Source organism: Choloepus didactylus, chromosome 2, assembly GCF_015220235.1.
Source record: "Choloepus didactylus isolate mChoDid1 chromosome 2, mChoDid1.pri, whole genome shotgun sequence".
Classification (NCBI taxonomy): domain Eukaryota; kingdom Metazoa; phylum Chordata; class Mammalia; order Pilosa; family Megalonychidae; genus Choloepus; species Choloepus didactylus.
The window spans coordinates 1,640,273-1,662,926 of NC_051308.1; the positions used below are offsets into that span (position 1 = coordinate 1,640,273).

General features: G+C 38.8%; 1 protein-coding gene across 3 annotated transcripts in view; it reads right to left on the reverse strand.

Moving 5' to 3' along the window:
* The window catches only part of KATNA1 (katanin catalytic subunit A1), a 62,268-nt gene extending 43,236 nt beyond the window's left edge, over positions 1-19,032 (reverse strand). The window contains exon 1 of one of the 3 annotated variants that reach the window (XM_037819239.1): positions 18,856-19,032. The gene's annotated coding sequence lies outside the window, so the exon portion shown is untranslated. Of the gene's footprint in view, positions 1-2,279; positions 2,300-18,855 lie in introns of those variants that run through there. The other 2 variants (XM_037819265.1, XM_037819248.1) reach the window with 2 other exon arrangements.
* Positions 19,033-22,654: the final 3,622 nt, after the last annotated feature.

The window sequence follows — 22,654 nt, forward strand, 5'->3', positions numbered from 1 at the left end:
TATTATATGCTACCACTAATGTGAACTTTGAAAAATGTAAAACAAATGGTTTATAATGTAGAATGTAGGGGAACTAGCAGTAGAGAGCAATTAAGGAAGGGGGAGCAATAATCCAAGAAGAACAGATAAGCTATTTAACGTTCTGGGGATGCCCAGAAATGACTATGGTCTGTTAATTTCTGATGGATATAGTAGGAACAAGTTCACAGAAATGTTGCTATATTATGTAACTTTCTTGGGGTAAAGTAGGAACATGTTGGAAGTTAAGCAGTTATCTTAGGTTAGTTGTCTTTTTCTTACTCCCTTGTTATGGTCTCTTTGAAATGTTCTTTTATTGTATGTTTGTTTTCTTTTTAACTTTTTTTTTCATACAGTTGATTTAACAAAGATGGGAAAGTTAAAAAAAAAAAAAAAGAAAAACAAGGAAAAAAAAAAGATGTAGTGCCCCCTTGAGGAGCCTGTGGAGAATGCAGGGGTATTCACCTACCCCACCTCCATGGTTGCTAATATGACCACAGACATAGGGGACTGGTGGTTTGATGGGTTGAGCCCTCTACCATAAGTTTTACGCTTGGGAAGACGGTTGCTGCAAAGGAGAGGCTAGGCCTCCCTATATTTGTGCCTAAGAGTCTCCTCCTGAATGCCTCTTTGTTGCTCAGATGTGGCCCTCTCTCTCTGGCTAAGCCAACTTGAAAGGTGAAATCACTGCCCTCCCCCCTACGTGGGATCAGACACCCAGGGGAGTGAATCTCCCTGGCAACGTGGAATATGACTCCCTGGGAGGAATGTAGACCCGGCATCGTGGGACGGAGAACATCTTCTTGACCAAAAGGGGGATGTGAAAGGAAATGAAATAAGCTTCAGTGGCAGAGAGATTCCAAAAGGAGCCGAGAGGTCACTCTGGTGGGCACTCTTACGCACAATTTAGACAACCCTTTTTAGGTTCTAAAGAATTGGGGTAGCTGGTGGTGGATACCTGAAACTATCAAACTACAACCCAGAACCCATGAATCTTGAAGACAGTTGTATAAAAATGTAGCTTATGAGGGGTGACAGTGGGATTGGGAAAGCCATAAGGACCAAACTCCACTTTGTCTAGTTTATGGATGGATGTGTAGAAAAGTAGGGGAAGGAAACAAACAGAGAAAGGTACCCAGTGTTCTTTTTTACTTCAATTGCTCTTTTTCACTCTAATTATTATTCTTGTTATTTTTGTGTGTGTGCTAATGAAGGTGTCAGGGATTGATTTAGGTGATGAATGTACAACTATGTAATGGTACTGTAAACAATCGAAAGTACAATTTGTTTTGTATGACTGCGTGGTATGTGAATATATCTCAATAAAATGATGATTTAAAAAAAAAAAAAAAAAAAAGAGAGAGCTCACAGACAGAAGGAGCCAGAGCAGCTGAGACAGACATTTTGGAGATGGCTGTTGAAAGCAGATGCTTGGAGACATTTGCAGATGCTAGCCCAGAGTCTGTTCCAGAGAAGCTAAGAGAGAGACAAGCCCAGAGAAATTTTGGAGAACGCTATTTTGAAACACAACCTGGAAGCAAAGGAACAGCAGACACTAGCCACGTGCCTTCCCAGCTGACAGAGGTGTTCCAGACACCATCGGCAATTCTTCAGTAAAGGTATCCTCTTGTTGATACCTTAGTTTGGACACTTTCATGCCCTCAGAACTGTAAATCTGTAAACAAATAAACTCCCTTTATAAAAGCCAATTCATTTCTGGTATTTTGCATAACGGCAGCATTAGCAAACCAGAACAGATTTTCAAGCTGTATTAGCTAAGAGTTCTCTAGGGAAACAGAACCAACGGGAGATATCTGTAAATATGAGATTTTATAAAAGTGTCTCACGCAACTGTGGGGATGCATGAGTCCAAATTCCATATGGCAGGATGTACGAGTCCAAATTCTGCAGGGCAGGCAGCGAGCTGACAACTCCAATGAAGGTCTTCATTGAACTCCCCAGGAAAGAGTGGCTGGCTGAAGAAGTGCAAGTTCTCTCTTTTCTCCCTTAAAAGTCTTCAACTAGGCAGTGGCATGACATATTTAAAATTCTGAGAGAGAAAAATTTCCAACCAAGAATACTTTATCCAGCAAAACTCTCCTTCAAATTTGAGGGAGAGCTTAAATTTTTCACAAACAAATGCTGAGAGACTTTGCCAATAAAAAACCTGCCCTACTTCAGATTCTAAAGGAAGCCCTACCAACAGAGAGACAAAGAAAAGAGAAAGAGATACAGAGAATTTTAACAGACATATATAGTACCTTACATCCCAAATCACCAGGACACTCATTTTTCTCCAGCGATCACAGATCTTTCTCCAGAAGGGACCATAAACTGGGACATAAAACAAGCCTCAAGAAATTATATAAAAAAAAAAAAAAAAGAAAAAAAAAGAAATTGAATATACTCAAAGGACATTCTCCAAACACAATGGAATACAAATAGAAGTCAATAATTTTTGAACTATAACTCCACTATTTACTTCCTACATGATATAAATTACACAAACTCTAAGGACAAATCAGTGGTTTCGAACTCAATGTAAAATATGTAATTTTAGACAACTATATAAAGGTGGGGGAATGAAGGAGTACAGGAACATAGTTTATGTGCCCTATTGAAGGGAAGGTGGTATCAAAGAAAAACAAGATTGATAGGGATTTAAGAGGTTAATTTTAAGCCCCACAGTAAACACAAAGAAATTATCAGAGAATATAACCATAGAGATGAAAAGTAGAGTTTGGGTTAAGAGAAATGGGAGAAGGGGCAATGGGGAGTTAAGAAAGGAGTGTAGGGTTGCTGTTTGAGGTGAAGGGAAATTTCTAGTAATGGATGGTGGGAAAGAGCATAACATCATTCTAAATGTGATTAATCCCACTAATGGAAGTCTAGGGAGGGGGTGGAATGGGAAGATTTAGGCTGTATATATGTTTCCACAATTGAAAAAAGAAAAAAAAAAAAAAAAGGGACAAGTTGAGACATAAGGAAAAGGAAATATAGAATGTAATCACTGCATGATTGTTGAATCTCTTATACTTAGCTGTGCTTAATGGAATTACATAAAAGAATGTTCTTGTTCATGGGAAGTACATACATGAATTATAGTGTATGTTCAAGGATGTGTGCAGCTAACTCTTATACGTTCAGAAGACAGAGAAATATATGATGGATGATAGGGAGGGAGGGAGGGAAAGAAATAGTGATGTGACAGCATGTTAAAGTTGGTGGATTGAGCTATAGGAGGAGGGGATTCAGGGTATGATGGAATTCTGTGTATGGGGCTAGTATTGTTTTGTTTTTTTGTTTTTTTTTGGCTTTAACTACGGAAATTTATTAGCTCATAAGCCTACAGTTTTGAAGCTGTGAAAATGTCCAAATCTAGGCATCATCAAGACAATGCTTTCCTTTTTTTTTTTATCTTCATTTTACTGAGATATATTCACACACCACGCAGTCATACAAAACAAATCATACATTCGATTGTTCACAGTACCATTACATAGTTGTACATTCATCACCTAAATCAATCCCTGACACCTTCATTCGCACACACATAAAAATAACAATAATAATAAAGTGCAAAAGAGCAATTGAAGTAAAAAAGAACACTGGGTACCTTTGTCTGTTTGTTTGTTTGTTTCCTTCCCCTATTTTTCTGCTCATCCATCCATAAACTAGACAAAGTGGAGTGTGGTCCTTATGGCTTTCCAATCCCATTGTCACCCCTCATAAGCTACATTTTTATACAATTGTCTTCGAGATTCATGGGTTCTGGGTTGTAGTTTGATAGTTTCAGGTATCCACCACCAGCTACCCCAATTCTTTAGAACCTAAAAAGGGTTGTCTAAATTGTGCGTAAGAGTGCCCACCAGAGTGACCTCTAGGCTCCTTCTGGAATCTCTCTTGCCACTGAAGCTTATTTCATTTCCTTTCACATCCCCGTTTTGGTCAAGAAGATGTTCTCCATCCCGCGATGCCAGGTCTACATTCCTCCCAGGGAGTCATATTCCACGTTGCCAGGGAGATTCACTCCCCTGGGTGTCTGATCCCACGTAGGGGGGAGGGCAGTGATTTCACCTTTCAAGTTGGCTTAGCTAGAGAGAGAGGGCCACATCTGAGCAACAAAGAGGCATTCGGGAGGAGGCTCTTAGGCACAATTACAGGGAGGCCTAGCCTCTCCTTTGCAGCAACCGTCTTCCCAAGGGTAAAACCTATGGTAGAGGGCTCAACCCATCAAACCACCAGTCCCCTATGTCTGTGGTCATGTTAGCAACCATCGAGGTGGGGTAGGCGAATACCCCTGCATTCTCCACAGGCTCCTCAAGGGGACTCTACATATTTTTTTCCTTGTTTTTTTTTTTTTTTTAAATCAACTGTGTGAAAAACAAAAAAAAATTTAAAAAAAACAACCATACAATAAAAGAACATTTCAAAGAGACCATAAGAAGGGAGTAAGAAAAAGACAACTAACCTAAGATAACTGCTTAACTTCCAACATGTTCCTACTTTACCCCAAGAAAGTTACCTAATATAGCAACATTTCTGTGAACTTGTTCCTACTATATCCATCAGAAATTAACAGACCATAGTCATTCCTGGGCATCCCCAGAATGTTAAATAGCTTATCTGTTCTTCTTGGATTATTGTTCCCCCTTCCTTAATTGCTCTCTATTGCTAGTTCCCCCACATTCTACATTATAAACCATTTGTTTTACATTTTTCAAAGTTAACATTAGTGGTAGCATATAATATTTCTCTTTTTGTGCCTGGCTTATTTCGCTCAGCATTATGTCTTCAAGGTTCATCCATGTTGTCATATGTTTCACGAGATCGTTCCTTCTTACTGCCGCGTAGCATTCCATCGTGTGTATATACCACATTTTATTTATCCACTCATCTGTTGAAGGACATTTGGGTTGTTTCCATCTCTTGGCAATTGTGAATAATGCTGCTATGAACACTGGCATGCAGATATCTGTTTGTGTCACTGCTTTCCGATCTTCCGGTATATACCGAGAAGTGCAATCGTGTATGTTCAAGGATGTGTGCAGCTAACTCTTATACGTTCAGAAGACAGAGAAATATATGATGGATGATAGATAGGGAGGGAGGGAAAGAAACAGTGATGTGATAGCATGTTGAAGTTGGTGGATTGAGCTATAGGGGGAGGGGATTCAGGGTACGATGGAATTCTGTGTATGGGGCAAGTATTGTTTTTGCAACTATTCATGTAACTTTGAATTTACCTCAAAAAAAAAAAAAAAGACAAAAAAAAAAAAGTCTTAAACTGATTAGATTAAATCCAGCCGAACGAATGCTCTCATTGCGGAAGACCTGCTCTTTGTTGATATTCAGCCACAGATGCAACCAACTGACCGATGATTTAATAAACCAGCCTTCTGGTTTATTAACCAGCCACAAATGTCCTTGCAGCAATGGTTAAGTCAGTGCTTGTTTGACCAGACACCTGGGCACTATCTCCTGGCCAAGTTGACACATGAACCTAACCATCACATGCTGAATCAAGAAGAGGCAACCTAAAAAAAAAAACAGGAAACCTGCTTGGCACTTTTACCAGAATTGGCCCCACTCCCTTCCTGGCTAGGCCACCATATTTAGGAACTAACAGTGGTTTGCATTCCCAGGACAGGTCTGGTATATAGTTAAGGAAAGAGAAGAGTACTCCTAAGGTGAAAATTAGTGTTTTTATGCCTGTTGCAATCCATCTGTGACTACCTGAAAAATGAACTCAAGGCACTTGTCTGTTATGCTAATCCAGAATTTGCTGGAGAAAAGAATTGATACAGAGCAGTGGCACACACTGAACAAACCACAGGCACCTGCAGGAAAGCTATAGGAGAGATTTTTGGGGAAATTAGTAATGTCCAGGAGCATTCGTGCATACTAGGGGGTTCTGAAAGCCACACTCATATCCAGGGCAAGAAGCATGCTCAGAAAAACCTGAGAAGACCCTAAGAATTCATCTTGGGCTGACGTACAGGCTTAGTATACACTGCATAAGTGTTGAAGGAGAGCCTCAACACAGAGCCAATTTGAAAAGGCTGGGAAAGATGTTTTTGTTTGTGTTTTTTTTAATTGTTTTATTACAACATTCAAATGTCCAGATTTCAACAAAAATACAATAAGGTAAGAGTCTCCACTTGAGTGCCTCTTTGTTGCTCAGATGTGGCCCTCTCTCTCTAACTAACCCACCTCGGCAGGTGACCTCACTGCCATCCCCCCTACATGGGATCTGACTCCTAGGGGCGTAAATCTCCCTGGCAACGCGGGATATGACTCCCAGGGATGAATCTGGACCCAGCATCCTGGGATTGAGAACATCTTGACCAAAAGAGGGATGTGAAATGAAATGAAATAAAGTCTCAGTGGCTGAGAGATTTCAAATGGAGTCAAGAGGTTACGCTGGTGGACATTCTTATGCACTATCTATATAACACTTTATAGGTTTTAATGTATTGGAATAGCTAGAAGTAAATAACTGAAACTATCAAACTCCAACCCAGTGGCCTTGACTCTTGAAGGCAACTGTTTAACAATGTCGCTTACAAGGAGTGACGGTGTGATTGTGAAAACCTTGTGGATCACACTCCCTTTATCCAATGTATGGATGGATGAGTAGAAAAATGGGGACAAAAACTAAAAGAAAAATAGGGTGGGATGGGGGGATGATTTGGGTGTTCTTTTTTACTTTTATTTTTTTTTTTTTAATAATTTTTTTATTTTGGAAAAAATGTAAACATACACACTAGTAGAGAGAATAGAATTAAAACCCTCATGTGCCCACCACCAGCTTTAATGATTGTCAACATGTGGTCAGCATAATTTTTTATACACACACCAGTGCCCCTTCCCCTCCTCCCCACCCAGATTATTTGAAGCAAATCTCAGCCATATTTTAATTTTTCCTTAAAGTGCATATCCATAAAAGATAAACATTCTGAAAACCATAACCACAATACCATTATCATACCAAAAGTTTAACAAAAATTCCTTAATATGGCAAATGTACAGTCCGCAATCGCATTTCCCTAATTACCCTATCATTTTGCTACATTTCTATAATTTTTTTATCTTCATTTTATTGAGATATATTCACATACCACGCAGTCATACAAATCGTACTTTCGATTGTTTACAGTACCATTACATAGTTGTACATTCATCACCTAAATCAATCCCTGACACCTTCATTAGCACACATACAAAAATAACAAGAATAATAATTAGAGTGAAAAAGAGCAGTTGAAGTAAAAAAGAACACTGGGTACCTTTGTCTGTCTGTTTCCTTCTCCTATTTTTCTACTCATCCATCCATAAACTAGACAAAGTGGAGTGTGGTCCTTATGGCTTTCCCAATCCCATTGTCACCCCTCATAAGCTACATTTTTATACAACTGTCTTCGAGATTCATGGGTTCTGGGTTGTAGTTTGATAGTTTCAGGTATCCACCACCATCTACCCCAATTCTTTAGAACCTAAAAAGGGTTGTCTAAAGTGTGCGTAAGAGTGCCCACCAGAGTGACCTCTCGGCTCCTTTTGGAATCTCTCTGCCACCGAAGCTGATTTCATTTCCTTTCACATCCCCCTTTTGGTCAAGAAGATGTTCTCCGTCCCACGATGCCGGGTCTACATTCCTCCCCGGGAGTCATATTCCACGTTGCCAGGGAGATTCACTCCCCTGGGTGTCTGATCCCACGTAGGGGGGAGGGCAGTGATTTCACCTTTCAAGTTGGCTTAGCCAGAGAGAGAGGGCCACATCTGAGCAACAAAGAGGCATTCGGGAGGAGGCTCTTAGGCACAACCATATACTTTTATTTCTTATATTCTTATTCTGATCCTTTCTGGTGTAAGGAAAATGTTCAAAAATAGATTGGGGTGATAGATGCATAACTATATGATAACTACTGTGAACAGTTGATTGTACACCATAGATGACTATATGGTATGTGAATATATCTCAATAAAACTGAATTTAAAAAAAATACAGTAAGGTCACAAACACAAAAAAGGATGGCCCATTCAAAGAAGCAAAATAAAACAACAGAAACCATTACTGAGGTGGCCCAGAAACTGAAACTACTAATCAAAGACATTAAGACATCTCTCCTAAATAAGTTCAATGAGATAAAGGAATTAAAGTTCCAAATGCATGCCCATCCCAAACCACAGAGGCTTTGCTTTTGAACCACTCTAGGGAATTGTTAATTTCTGTTACTGTGGTCTTCAGCTCTGTTTGAATCCTTTTCATAATTTCCATCTCCCTGTTGATACTCTCTTTGTGCTCATCTGTTGTTTTTCTGATTTCCTTTAGTTCTTTGTCCATGTTTTCTTTTAACTCTTTGAGCATAATTAGGACCATTCTTAAAGTCTTTGTGTGGAATGTCCCATCTATGATCCTCTTCATTGATGGTATCTAATGCTTTAATCTCCTTTGCCTGGGCAAAGCAGACTGGAGCTGGCAGAAGACTCCACCAATTAAAATCATCTAGTTTGAGTAGAAAAAGTGAATGAAGAAAACTGAATAGAGCCTCAGCACACCATCAAGTGTACCCACATACGCATCGTGGGAATCCAAGAAGGAAAAGAAAGAGGCAGAGCGTCAAAGAAATAATGGATGAAAACTTTTCCAATTTAAAAGACATGAATATACCCATTCAAGATGCTCAATGAATTCCAAATGTGAGGAACCCCAAAAGACCCACACCATGCCATGTTATAATCAAACTGTCAAAGGAAGTGTCAACCTTGGATACCACCAATGTCACAGGTGACACTGCCAACTCATGGTGGGGGTGGAGATAAAAACCCCAGGGTACAACCTAACCTTTGCCAGCAAAGCCTCAGAAAGAGAAGCCACTGGGAAGGCACATAATGACCCAAAGGATACCATCTCTGCCAGCAGGGTCCTATGCCAAATTATGGGATGGATTTATTTGGCTAACTCTTATCATTAGGAAACTTTCACAAGCTGCCTACCTCTGTTAGGAACAAAGAAACCACTCAACAGACTACAGACCAATAAATACTAGATATCTAGACTGCATGTCTCCTGAGAAATGCTCCCATACCACTGTCCTCATCAGCAATGAATGGTTTACCACTAACTGGGGCTGATACCCCGATAACTACTAGGTTTCCCCTAAAGACAAACAGCAGTTATAAGGCACAAACATGTGGCTGTGGGGAAGACAGGGAGATGTACTCTTGGCTTCCCTTGGATGCACTCTAGGATATTAAACACAACCCAAGCCTTAAATGAGCCTATTTAGAAAGGGAGGTAAAGAAAGTCTGCATTCTCTTGGTGGGATTATTTCTCTCTGATTTTATTCCCCAAGGAGGGGATACTGACATCATGCTCAAGACAGAAATCTTCCAAAAGTAGGTAACCACGGTCCTAAACATTAATAAACACAGCATCTCTGCAAAAAATCAAGAAACTGTAGCCACGTGGGCTTGTGTAAGATGGTACTACAAAACCACATGGCCTGCTCTCTCTCTGGCTAAGCCAGCTTGAAAGGTAAGATCACTGCCCTCCACCCTACGTGGGATCAAACACCCAGGGGAGTGAATCTCCCTGGCAACGTGGAATATGACTCCCGCGGAGGAATGTAGACCTGGCATCGTGGGACGGAGAACATCTTCTTGACCAAAAGGGGGATGTGAAAGGAAATGAAATAAGCTTCAGTGGCAAGAGAGATTCCAAAAGGAGCCTAGAGGTCACTCTGGTGGGCACTCTTACGCACACTTTAGACAACCCTTTTCAGGTTCTAAAGAATTGGGGTAGCTGGTGGTGGATACCTGAAACTATCAAACTACAACCCAGAACCCATGAATCTTGAAGACAGTTGTATAAAAGTGTAGCTTATGAGGGGTGACAGGGGGATTGGGAAAGCCATAAGGACCACACTCCACTTTGTCTAGTTTATGGATGGATGAGTAGAAAAATAGGGGAAGGAAACAAACAGACAAAGGTACCCAGTGTTCTTTTTTACTTCAATTGCTCTTTTTCACTCTAATTATTATTCTTGTTATTTTTGTGTGTGTGCTAATGAAGGTGTCAGGGATTGATTTAGGTGATGAATGTACAACTATGTAATGGTACTGTGAACAATCGAAAGTACGATTTGTTTTGTATGACTGTGTGGTATGTGAATATATCTCAATAAAATGAAGATTAAAAAAAAAAAAAAGAAAAAAAAACCACATGGCCCAACATGGCCCTGGATATACTCTCTGTGGCCCGAAGTGGAACATGCACCTTATTAAAAACTGAGTACAGCATCTATATCTCAGATAAAGAAATGAAAGTGAATAAGTCCTTAGGCCACTTGCAAGAACAATTGCAACACAGAGATTAAATGAGTGATAACTCATGGTGGTCCCAAAGAAAGGCTTGGTTTGCAGGGTGGGTATCTTCTGGAAAATACTGTTGATGAACATTCTAGGTGTTGTGGTAATTGCACTTATTCTATGTACTTTATATACTGGTGGTGTGGGTTCTGTCCCAAATGCTCTTTAAAAAAGGAAAAAGTTTTATAAGCTATACTCCCACCCCACCCATGGCATAGTGACTTTTGCAAAAGAGGGGAGCATGTGAGATAGTAAGGGCTGATCAGAGGGGTGTATGGTGTGATATATATAGCATCTCCTACCTGACCAAGGATTGATCTCACCTCTGCCCTCCTTCTCAGACATCTCTTCCCATAACACCCTAGAAGCAGACTGAGCTTTTGACTGCTATAACCTTGGGTGCAGCCTGCCCCAAGCACATCTTGTTTTAGAAAAAAGCACACCCAGATGTTTTCCCAATACTTGCACACAAGCCCCTGGTACTTAGCCACCTTTGTTCCTCAACCATTTATAATCTGTGAAGCAGTTACCATAGGCGCGGACATACTCAAGTGATCTTGCCATCTCACTGTCCATCACATGGTATGTGCAACTCTTCGTAAGCTCCCTTAATAAATGCTTTTGGACCAATCATCCTGGCATTTAGTGCTTTTCTTCGGAATTGCAACCAGCCCCATAGTTGGGTGGTTTGGGGCAGTCACAGGTAGGTGGTCTTCCACTATTCCTTCTTGTGTTTCCTGCTACTGTTTCAGCAGGATGCAACATACATGCTACAACATGGATGAAACCTGAAAACTAATTCAATAAATCGAACTAATTTGAATGAAATAAGCCAGACAGAAAAGGACAAATACTGTATGATTTCACTTATATGAGACACTTAGAACAGGCAAAGTCATAGACACAGAAAGTAGATTTGAGGTTACCAGGGGAAGGGGTAGGTGGGGAGTTACTGTTTACTAGATACAGAGTTTGTATTTGGGGTGTTTAAAAAAAGTTGTGAAATGGATAGGGGCGATGACTATTTGCTTATGGGATTATAAGTATCAGAGCTGTATTGAAGGCGAATAGGAAAGAAAGGGGCTGTTTAAAGGCATGTTTCCCACAGATCAGCACCACAAATATAGATGGATGCTTGCATGATATACTTCTAAGGTATGACACCAGCACAGAGAGTTGACAACAGAAAGGTACACCAGGGACTATAATTAATAGAAATACCATACTAGTATTACACAAATACTAGGGACAAATAATTAAGAGCTGACAAGAGCTACGAGATGTTTGGGGTCATGAGAAATGTTTAAAATGAAGAGTGAGGAAGATTTTACAACTAAGTGATGATAATGTGAGATGTGGATGGAATTTTGTGGACATAACATATGCTATGTGAAATTAGGAACCCCCTGCTTTATAAGTCAAGCCCTGGATACTGAGGCTTGCTCTGGTGAAACTTACAGCTATAAAGAGGAGCCTAAGCCCATCTGTAATTATGCCTAGGAGATACCTCCAGAGAATCTCTTTTGTTGCTCAAATGAGGATTTTCTCTCTCTAAGCCTAACTCTGCAAATAAATGCATCACCCTCCCCCAATGAGAGACAGGACTCCCAAGATGAATGAGCCTTCCTGGTGACATGGGATGTGGATTCCAGGAATAAGCCTGATTCTGGCACCAAGGGACTGAGAATGCCTTTTTGACCAAAAGAGGGAAGAGAAAGCCAACAAAATAAGGTTTTATAGGATAAGAGAATTCAAATAGAGTCTAGAGACTGTCCCGGAAGTTCCTCCTATGCAAACCTCACCTAGATATGCCAAATGACCACAATATGATAAGCCCAAGTCAACAGCAGTCCCGAAAACCTTAAAGAATACCCAGATCCCTATCTGAGAATCTATAAAGGTTTCACTCACTAAGTTTATTCTTCAGAAATTAAATCCTTCAGAGACTCCTATGCCAGCTAAGTCCCATAAAGCTGACACCCCTTTTCAACATGAAAAGCTTAGGATGGTCACTGCCTGGGCATCTCTGAAGATGAGGAAAGTGACTAAACTAGAGGAAGGGGTAGCAACAGACAAGAGGGAATTTAACAAAGGATTATGAATTCTGAATCTTTATAAAATTTTCTTTTTCTTAGTTGCTAAGGTATTAGAATAGTTAGAAGGAAAGAACTGAAATGGTGGAACTGTAACCCATAGCATCCTTTGAAATTTGTTCTATAACTACTTGTTAAATTGTAATTTGAAAGCTATACCTTTTTGTATATAGGTTATATTTCACAATTAGGAAATAACTGAAACTATGGTACTGTCACTCACAACAGCTTTGGAAATTTCCTATATAACTATTTATTAAATTATATTTTGAAAGATACTACCTTGTATATATGTTATATTTCATAACTGAAATTGTGGAATTATAACCTATAACATTCTTTGAAATTTGCTCCTAACCACTTGTTAAATTACATTTATGTATATGTTATATTCTACAATAAAAAATATGAAAGTTTTGATAACAGATGGTGATGACAGTGGCACAATATTATGAATATAATTAATACCACTGAATTGTACACTTAAAATGGTTAAAATGGGAAAATTTGTTCTGTAAATGCTATTACAATAAAACTTTTTTAAAGTAAACAAACAAAGGTCAATAACAGAAAGTAGAGCTCATACCACATGTCAATACCGCATGGTCTCTTCTATGCTTCTGCTCACCTTAGGCTACACGATTGCAACTGAGAAAGACAGTTCTTAGAAAAGAGCGTTACTCAGGCTGAGGATCCCAGAACAGCAGGATTGGGACAGGAGACATTATCAAAATGAGAGGGAGTGGTTGCATACACTGGACTCACCATACCTCACCACCTTAAGAAAGAGTGAACATAACTAAACCAAGCCATTAACTCAAGACAAAGACTCACAAAATAAACCAAATTGTACTAAGGAAAAAAATAAAGAGCAGAAATCTAAACAAACAACAGCACCCCCTCCCCCCCAAAAAAGATTTATAGACTCAATATCTGGCTTTTACAAAAAGAAAAAAAAAAATCTCTAGCAAGACCGATTAAACAAAGGGGAAAAAAGGACATAAACAAAATACAAAATGAAAAAGAGGAAACAGTTAGACAGACGGGAGATTAAAGAAAATGATCTCCCACTTTAAAGAGCCCCAGGCTAAGTTTTTATAGATAAGTTTTACCTAACTTCTAAATAGAGAATAATTTCAATCACAGGAAAGGTGATCCGGCGCATTTACACATTTTCTGTATGTTTGGATTAAAGGAGACAGGGTATGTCAGGAAAAAGCGAGAGAGTATCTGATACATAACGGGCAATAAAAATATGTTATTATTTTAAAAAAAAGCTTATTTAGAAACAAGGGAGAAGCACTTAACTCTTTTTTATGAGGCTGGGGTCACCTCAATTTCAAATCTGAATAAGAATACAAGGGAAAAAAACCTATAGGCCCATTTTACCTATGAACATAGACATGGAAATCCTAGATAAAATATGAGCTAAACAAACTGAACGATGCATCAAAACACACAAACACACACAAAGAGAAACACACACACACACACACCCCAAGATCAAGAAGGGTTTATTTCAAGTATGCAAGGATGGATTAATATCAGAAAACCCATCCTTTTAATTCCTTACATTAATGAACAAAAGGACTTTTACACAAAAATAGTCAAGAGCATAAAGTGCAATTCGCAGAGAAAGGAAAACCCAAATGGCTAACAAGTACAGGCACTGGTAATTTATTAATCAAAATCAAAATAGTAAGATGTCTTTTTTACATTTACCAGATTTCAAAAAAAAAAAAAAAAATTAGCAATCTCAATAATACTAAGTATTGTCAAGTTCTGGGCAGAAAAGAAAGCCCTCACATACAATTTGGGGCACAAACTGGGAGAGCCATGTTAGAGTGCAATGTCAGGACTTAGGAAAATTATGTATGCATATGTTCTTTGATTCAGCAATCCTATTCTTCTGTAAATATTTCAGAGAAAATCTCAGATAGATCCACAAAGGAACTTACATTTGGATGTTAATGACAAAACTATTAGAAAAATCGAGGGGTTGGAGGCAATCTAGCTATTCCCTGCTAGGGGAATAAATAAGAAAATGTGGAATATTTGAATACATGTAGCAGATGGAAGCAATAACTAATTTACAAATAGTAAAATGGATAGATCATCAAAATAAAGGATTGGATGTAAAAAATGTTTTAGACACAGAACAAGATCTACATCACAGTATCATTTTATAAATTAAAAATGAACATGCTATATAACACACTCCTTTTTTTAAAGGATACATATATACTCAAGAACATACATTATATATATTAGAGTGTCTATGGGGGAAAGTGAATGAAGAAAGCAGATTGGGGGGTGGGAGGGTAGCGGGACAAAAAAACAGGAGAAGGGCCTATATCCATAGATAATGACAATGAGCTTCTAAGATGGCTCTCAATGGGCCCCAACTGTTTGAATGTGGGCTTCTAACAATATAATGAAATGTCATTTCCAAGATCAATCTGTGCTTACCCCCTCTGGCTGGCATCACCTAAGGGAAACCAGTTACCACACTGCAAGCTGTTCTGCATAAAGGCTCACATGGCACAGAACTGAGAGAGGCCCCAGGCCAGCAACCACTGAGAAACACAGGCCTTCACTCCAGGAGCCCATGAAGAACTGAATCCTGCCAACAACCATGTGAGTGAGCTTAGAAGCAGATCCACCTCAAATTGAGCCTTGCAATGACTGCAGCCCTTGCTTATAGCCTTGTGGGAGACCATGAGTCAGAGGCACCAAGCTAAGTCTTGCCCAGATTCCTGACCCAAACGAACTATGAGATAATAAATATTTGTTGTTTAAGCTATGAAATTTTGGGCTAATTTTCTACGTAGCAATAATATTAATTGAGGTCTATGATAACTAAAGCCTGGCATCTGAGGTCCAAAGCAAAAAGGAAAAATGCCCATAGCCTAAATAGTGCCTCCGTAGAGTCATGGCCACTGATAATATTCCACTAGAATAAAAGCTTCATGGTCATGGACCATGTATCTCTTTTATTCACGGTTGTAGCCCAGCACCTAGAATCATGCTTGGCATACAACAGACACTCAATGAATTTGTGAGTAAATAATTCTTTTTGGTTTTTGTCTTAACTACTAAGATTCTATCCTGACTCAGCATTCTCACATTCCTTAATCCTCAACTCATCCCCAAGAAAGCTGTATTATGGCTTGGCTTCTGCATAATTACTTCTGCTCTGAAGCCCATGCCCTACACTGACAGCCAGTCTCAGTAACTGTGTTCCAAGCATAGAACTGGGGCCAGATGCTGATCTGGATGGGCTTGGCTATCAGGCCTCTCATGTCTTTTTCCTTTCTCCCTCTTCACTTAATAGACCCTTTCCATATCTTTCTTCCCTTCCCACCCCCACAAAAAATTAAAAACAAACAAACAGAAAACCCCATGAAAACTGTAATTAAATTGTTACATACAGATGGTTTTTTGTTTGTTTTGAGGGCCACAGATCTATAGTCCCAAAGTCACTTCAAGCCTTCTTCAAAGGTTTTGTTACGAACTTCCCTTTCTCACTGGATAAAATTCCTTAGGAGACAATGAATTGACATTTTCTAACAAATATACATGTAAAGTTGATCCAAGGCCATATTATCAAGTGACTTGAAAAATTCCTGATTATGAAAGTAGCAATGTGTTTCCTGAAAATAATTGCAAAGCATCCTTAGTTTGCCAAACATTAGCCAAAAATAATTTTTCCAACTCCTTCAGTAGCCTCTACCACAAGATATCCTTCTCAAATGAATGGCAACACTGTAATTTATGCAATTCTCCTATGAGCAAGAATATGTCCTTATCATTGGTAAAATTACACCACAGGACAGAAACAGGCCTAACTAGCACAATATGAAGAAATGAATATATCTGAAGGTTGAGAAATCAAATCTTAACCACCATGAATTGTAAACATTAGCTATTGGTTCAATATTAATAGAACACTTATAAAAAATGATTTTGTTCAAAAATTCAGACTCTTGGTTACACAAATTATTAGAGAGAAAAATAACCCCAGGCTATGCCCACTTCCTTGTATAGCAAGCTTTTCTTTACCATATTCAATAAGAACCACTCTTTTGCTTATATGGCTTGAGGATTTCTGATTTAGCTAATGACTATATTCATTTATTTAAACTACAAAAGATGGATCACAAAATTTCAATTAAAGTAACAAAGTCAAATTTGTATAATTAAGTACTAAAAACTCAACTTTACAGCAAATTTCTAACAAATGTGATATCTGATGCCGTGTGGATCTCCAAAAAGACTTAAAATGTTTTTTTCTTCTCTATGATTAGGAAAAAGAAGTGATGAAAGAGACTGAAAAACAACAGCCAACACATCAAACTACACAAGTTCTAAGATTCATATTCTCTCTCAAAACAACAAACAGAAGGTCCTCCCCCATCCCACCTCTGAAAAGGATACTTTATACACTTAATTTTCTAAGGAAACTGAGGCTAGGTTCCACTTATACTGCAGTTTTTACCATAATGTACACAGATCATTCACTCAAGAAATATTTAAGGAGTACCTACTGAGTTGCAAGAAATTGCACTGAAGACAAAAAAAAAAAAAAGCATAGAACATTAAACAGGCTAAAAAGATAACATCAATGTTGGAAGCTTGAAAATGTTTTAAAAATATTTAAATCTGTTTCCTAAAACAAAAACATATCATGAAACTCAATCCTGCATCTTCTCGAAGGCACGTCAGTAAACCAAATGTGTAACTTTAAAAATGGCAATTTGCCAGTAAGCGATTTTCAGAATGCTCATCTCTGGGATACAAAAGCAACCATAGGCTAATTTAAAGTCAGTCATTGATGACTATGAATAAGAACAGTAAATGAGTCGCCCACGACCAATTATAGCAAGTCATACATTTTTCTTACATTTATAATCACATGATAAATTACTCAAGCATGAGAAAGTATCACTATAAAAAAAGCATCAAAAGGAAGCCTATCAGAAAACAAAATTACATATAAAGTCTACTATGTATGTATTTGATAAACTTTCCTGCAAAAAGACAACTGGATAATTTTCAGTTTACCCTGAACAAAACAAAAATAAACAATCAGTGAGTGTAGAAATTAAAATGTAATTTAAAAGCTATATTCAAGCCATATCAATAAACGGCACACGCAAAACCCATTTAGCATCTTACCAACTTTGACCATTTTGACTTAATAGGCTATCTTTTTCAAACAGCTGAGGAACTAAAACAAAACAAAATTTTGAACATACACACACACACATTGTTGTAAAAAGCAATTCAAAATTCTCTAATCTTCAGTATTTGTCAGAACAGGAAAAAAAAATGCAGACTCCCGTGTTATCCTACCTAGTATGCCTTAGCACTGAATCTGTAAAACGTAAAAAATTCTTGAATAACCAAAGACGTAAAGAAGTTTAACATAGCTTTTTATAATCTAGGAATATTGGAAAGTAGATCAGCACTGCCTTTTTTTTTTTTAAAGCATGGTATGTGCCACAAGATATTAATATTAATACAAGAGAGAGTTCTCTCGCTATTTCTTTACGTAGGGACTCACTGATTACAAAAACCACTCCATGTGAAAAAGAAATAGGACTGCGTATTGATACATTTAGTACACTATGAGCATTACGAAAAACTTCCTTGACACCATGGAGTTCTATCATTGTGACTGTGTGGAAAAGATCTACTGCACACATTCTAAGACTAAGAATGTTTTCAAAGTAACTAAGGGTCTAATTTCAAGGAGGAAAACAAAATAGTTTTTCAAGAAGAAGGGTGTATCATGGTGCTGCTGGACATTAGTCAATAACATATGAAAGTGGCACTTCGCAGTTAAATGGGGGAACTATTTTTGATTGAACAGAGCTTGAAATTACCCATTAAAAGGCACTTAAAGATCTACGTTTATTCCTTACTTCGTCACCATAGAATATACAAAATGAAACAAATGTAAAAGTTTTCCAAAAGGTACCAACTGTAAACAAAAAGCCATCAGACTCCCAGAGGACGACCGGCTCTAGAATGAACTAAATGAGAAACAACATCCTCAACAATATTGCACCGACCTAACAAAATACAGAAAAGGAAGCTGAATAAAGACAGAGGAAATAAAGACAGGTTCTCTCCGCCGGAGACTCCTCTAAAAATACAAGCCTACAGGTGGGAGCTGCAGGAGACCCCGAAAGCCCCTGGATGGACGAGATTCCTCAGGTAGGAGCCTCACTTGAGTTATACATGTCGGTGACAAAAGCAAGGACCCGCGCGCCTCGGAGCAGGTACGGCGGTTCGCAACAGGATGCGCAGCGGTCCCCACCTCAGTACCCCACCCGCCCTCAGGACCGTACGGAGACCCTGCACTTACCTAAGGCGGCTCGGAGCGACACCGCCTACCGCCCGCCGCAGGAGCAGGCCCAAGCGGGCTCCCGCCGACAAAGGAGGGCAACTGGCCCCCCCGCCCGCTCTGGAACTGGCACTGCCCACTCCAACTACCGCCACCCCCCAGCGTTGCTGCGGCTGGTCGAAAACCTGACGGCGAATGCAGCACGGTCACTTCCGGTTCCGAGAGGTGCCGCGGTGACTCCGACGCACGCGAGGTGACGCGCTGGGAGCGCAAGCGCCAAACGACGTAAGCGCGCCCACCAAAGGCGAAGGCGGGGAAGGGAGGAACATGCGCTTGCGCAGGGGCAGGCTGCGCGAGACCGGAAGGCGGGGGGCTGGGCGGGGCAGACAAGGGCGAGGCAGCGGGGCGCGCCTGCGCAATTTCTCATGGCCACCTTGAGGCGGAGGTAGTGGACTGGAGTCACTGAGCCGGTAGCACTTCGATACCTCGTATCTTTTTCGAAGTGTTTGCTCAGGTTGCCTCCCATTTGATTTTCAGCGCAGAAGTTAGGAGCGTGTCCAGATCGAACGAGAGGTTTAAAGCCAGTTCTCAGGACTCGGCTAGAGCCCTTGTCACAGAGAGGGGCCACAAGGGGGCCAACATAGACCGTCACACAGCCTGTTTTAGAATTTTCATTTTCTTTCTTGGCTGTCCTTATGTCACCGTTTGACAACAAACCGATGTGATTTACAGATATCACGTAGTCGGCAGTGCTGCTGGCTGTCTTCAGCTTCAAACTCCATCCCCCGTCTTCAATTTAAAGAATGGGGCACTTACCCTTTAGGAGTACATGGTAATTAAATTTCTAACATTAAAGAGTCCCAGTAATTTACTATAGATTTGTGTAAAAGCAATTCAAGGGAAATGCGTCCACTAATTCCACAAATATTTACTGAGCCAATAATACGTGCCAGACATGTTAGGCCCTAGATACAATGTGTTAAAAAAAAAAAAATTAACAATAATTCATGGAAGGTAAAGTCTTGTAAAATTCCCAATTAAGTAGAAAATAATAGCTTCACCATGTTGCATATGGAGTCTATTGTAATAGGGCACAGGAAACTATACCTAGTATATCTTTTTGTAATTAAAAAAAATGATTCAAAGAGGTACAGCTTAATTACTCTAATTAGGCTGAATTCAACCTTCAAATTTTTATGAATGCAGGGGTATGCTAATTTACAATGCCAAGTTATAATCTAAAAATTTCTCAAAAGGTACAAAATGAATACATGTTCTATTTCATTTATATGAAATACTAGAACAGACAAAACTTATCTGTGTTAACAGAGTAAATGAGTGCTTGTGCCTGGGGTTGAACTGAAGAGGTTGCGGGTGGGTGGTGGAGATGGAATGCAAAGAGGCATGAGGAAATGTTTTGAGATGATGTACTTATTCTATGCCTTGATTAAGGTAGGGGTTACACAGCCATACACATTTATTAAAACTTATCTACACAGTACATAGAAAATGAATGTATTTTATTTTATGTAAATTATATCTCAATATAGTTGTTTTTTGGAGTTAAAAAAAAACAAAAACAAAAACAAAAAAACCTCCTCCAGAGTGACTTACATTCACTACTTCCTTGTCTTCACTAGTTGTACCGCTCAGGGAAGGCAAGTCTCTGATGTAACAACCCCTAAATCACTAAGACTTCAAACAATAGGTTTTTTTTCTCATTCATTCTACACATCAACAAGAGAGTGGATGCAGGCACTGGGACCTACAGTAGTAGAAAACAGAGAATTAGATAATCGCTTCTGCTTGGATATGGTTTGTAGTCATTCTGCCCACATTTCATTGGCCAGAGGAAGCCATATGACCAAGCTTAACTTCAAAGGGATGGGGATATTCAACTCTACAGTGTGTCCTGAAGAAGAAATAATATTTGTGTACCACCCTTGTTGGTCGGAAGATTCCCACTTCCTGATTTTTAAACTTATTACAAAGGTACAGTAATGAAAACAGCATAGTACTGGTGCAAGGACAGACATATAGACCAATGGAATCAAATTGAAAGTTCAGAAATAAACATTTGCATCTATGGCCAACTGATTTTTGACAAGGGTGCCAAGTCCACTCAATTGGGAAAGAATAGTCTTTAACAACTGGTGCTGGGAAAACTGGAAATCCATATGCAAAAGAATGAAGGTGGACACCAACCTCACACCATATATAAAAATCAACTAAAAATGGATCAAAGGCCTAAATGTAAGAATTGAAACTATAAAAAGCTGTGGTGGTTGAAATTGTATGTACCCCAGAAAAACATGTTCTTAAATTTAATCCATTCCTGTGGATTAATGCTGAAGTTACTTCAGTTAAAGTGTGGCCCAGGCCAATCAAGATGAGTCTTAAACCTATTACTAAAGTCGTTTATAAGCAGAGTGAAATTCAGACAGTCAGAAAGAAAGCCATGTAAGCAAGAAGCTGAAATTCAACAGAACCCCGAAAAGAACAGAGAGGCCAGGAGAGGCCACCATGTGCCTTGTCGTGTAACAAGCTAAGGACCAAAGATCACCAGCAGTCAGCTCCAGAATGCCAGTCTTCAGGAAGAAAGCATCTCCTCAATGATGCCTTGATTTGGGCTTTTTCCTAGCCTCAAAAAGCTAATAAATTCCCCTTGTTTAACCTGACCCATTTCATGATATTTGCTTGAGCAGCCTACGAAATTAAAACAAACCCTAGAAGAAAACGTGGGAAAGCATCTTCAGAACCTTGTGTTAGACAATGGTTTCTTAGGCTTTATACCCAAAGCATGAACAACAAAAGAAAAAAACAGATAAATGGGACTTCAAAATTAAAAATATTTGTGCACCAAAGAATTTTATCAAGAAAGTAAAAAGACACTGTACAGAATGGGAGAAAATATTTGGAAACCATACATCTGATAAGGGTTTAATATTCAGAATATATAAAGAAGTCCTATAACTCAACAACAAAAAGACAACTCAATTAAAAAATGGGCAAAAGACATAATAGGCATTTCTCCAATGAAGATATAAAAATGGCCAATGAATATGTGAAAAGATGCTCAATGTCATTAGCTGGGAAAAGTGGATATCCACATGTAAAAAATGAAAGTGGGACACCTACCTCACACGACATACAAAAATAAACTCAAAACTGATCAATGATCTAAATATAAGAACTAAATTACAAAACTCTTAGAAGAAAACAGGGAAATATGGTTAGGAGCTTGTCACAGGTAATGGATTTTTAGACTTTACACCAAAAGGACAAGCAGCAAAAGAAAAAATAAACTGAATTTCATCAAAATTAAAAACTTCAGTGCATAAGACATTATCAAGGAAGTGAAATGACAACAGATTGGGAGAAAGCATTTGGCAACCATATATCTGATAAGAGTTTAATATTCACAATATATAAAGTACTCCTACAACTCAGCAACAAACAAAACAAACAACCCAACTAAAAAAATGAGCAAAGAATTTAAATAGACATTTCTCCAAAGAAAATATAAAATGGTCAATAAGCACATGGAAAGATGTTCAATACCATTAGCCATTAGGGAAATGCAAATTAAAACCATGAGATAGTACCTCACACTCACTACAATGGCTATCATTAAAAAAAATGTGTGGAACTGTAACCCATAATATTCTTTGAAATTACCTATATAACTACTTGTTAAACTGTACTTTGAAAGTTATCACCTTTCTTTATATATATTTCATAAGGAAATAACTGAAATTGTGAAACTGTAACCCGTAATATTCTTTGAAATTTGTTAACTACTTGTTAAATCGTACTTCGA